The sequence below is a fragment of the Meles meles genome, chromosome 9 (assembly GCF_922984935.1).
Source record: "Meles meles chromosome 9, mMelMel3.1 paternal haplotype, whole genome shotgun sequence".
NCBI lineage: Eukaryota > Metazoa > Chordata > Mammalia > Carnivora > Mustelidae > Meles > Meles meles.
In genome coordinates this window covers 18831339-18832861 of record NC_060074.1, presented here as the reverse complement: position 1 = coordinate 18832861, position 1523 = coordinate 18831339, and the positions used below count along the sequence as shown (strand labels likewise).

The window sequence follows — 1523 nt, the reverse complement described above, 5'->3', positions numbered from 1 at the left end:
AGAGGTAGAGAATACACAAGCAGGGGGAGCAGCAGGGAGAAGGACAGGGAGAGGCTCCCCTCTGAGCAAGGAGACTGAAGTAGGGCTCAATCCCAGGACCCTGGGATCATGACCCGAGCTGAAGCAGATGCTTAACCAGACTGAGCCACCCAGGGGCCCCTCATACCTGGAATTTCTCTAACGTAAGTGAATGAACTTCTATTGTGACACTACATGGGAACCTCAACTTGACCCCATTGCCCTACCACAATTAAAAAAAAAAAAAAATCCAGGCCAGCCTCCTTTTCCAGCTCTCTCAACCCATTTTTTTAAAAAAGATTTTATTTATTTATCTGACACAGAGAGAGAGATCACAAGTAGGCAGGCCGTGGGGGTGGGGGGTAGGCTCCCTGCTGAGCAGAGAGCCCAATGCGAGACTCAGTCCCAGGACCCCGAGACCATGACCTGAGCTGAAGGCACAGGCTTAACCCACTGAACCACCCAGGTGCCCTCTCAACCCGTTTTTCAAATAAGCATGGGGTGCTCGCTTCGGCAGCACATATACTAAAAAATTGGAACGATACAGAGAAGATTAGCATGGCCCTTGCGCAAGGATGACACGCAAATAAGCATGGAAAGCCTGCCTTACCGCCTTCAGAAATCTCGTTATTTAAGTAATAAACTCTTCATACTCCTTTGATATGTTGTGGTATCATTAGTCTTGACATCAGAACAGAATTTTGGATGGGGGCCTGTCCTGCGAGGGGCCCAGCAATAACTGGTGCAGCGAGTAGGATGGTTACATTGTTTATATCGTCTGGTCTTTACTAGAGCCATTCAGCTCTCTGCGGTGGCTGTTGGCTTGATGGATCTTTTCCCTTCCTTTTATTTCCAATTTCTGTGTATCTTTCAATCTAAAGTGTATCGCCTATAAACAGCATAGAGTTGGATCTGTTTTTTTTTTAAATCTAATCTGATAATTTCTTTCTTCTGATTGGGTTTTTTTATTTTATTCACATTTGAAGTTGTTATTGATATGGTTGGGTTTGTTCTCAGTGTCTCTTTATCTTTTACCACTTTCTACTCCTTTATCACCTTCTTTTTAAAAAAAATCAACTTTACTTTTAAAATACTCTTAGATTTATAGAAGGATTGAGAAGAGAATAGAGTTCCCTCATATCCCACTGCTCATTTCCCCTATTATTAGCTCCTTCCATTAGTACAGTGCACTTATCATAAACAAAGAATCAATATCAACATATTATTAGTAACTAAATGCCATAGACCATTCAGATTTTCCTAGTTTCTTAATAATTGTAATAAAGTACGTGTGCCATAAAAGTTACCATTTAACCACTAAAAAATGTATAGTTAGTGCCTTCACTTTGCTGTACCACACTTGCCACCTTCCGTCTCTTTGAACTCCACCTTCCCGAGCTGAAACTCTATCCACTGGATACCAACTCTTTCCCCCCCTAGCAACTCTGACAACGCCCTTCTATTTTCTGTCTCTATGGCTATATCTAACTAGTTATCTCACATAA

At 42.1% G+C, this 1523-nt stretch overlaps 1 non-coding gene across 1 annotated transcript; it reads left to right on the top strand.

The window, feature by feature from the left end:
- Positions 1–519: 519 nt before the first annotated feature.
- On the top strand, positions 520–628 carry LOC123951237. The gene has a single exon (XR_006820387.1). It is a non-coding gene; the product is annotated as a U6 spliceosomal RNA (small nuclear RNA).
- Positions 629–1523: the final 895 nt, after the last annotated feature.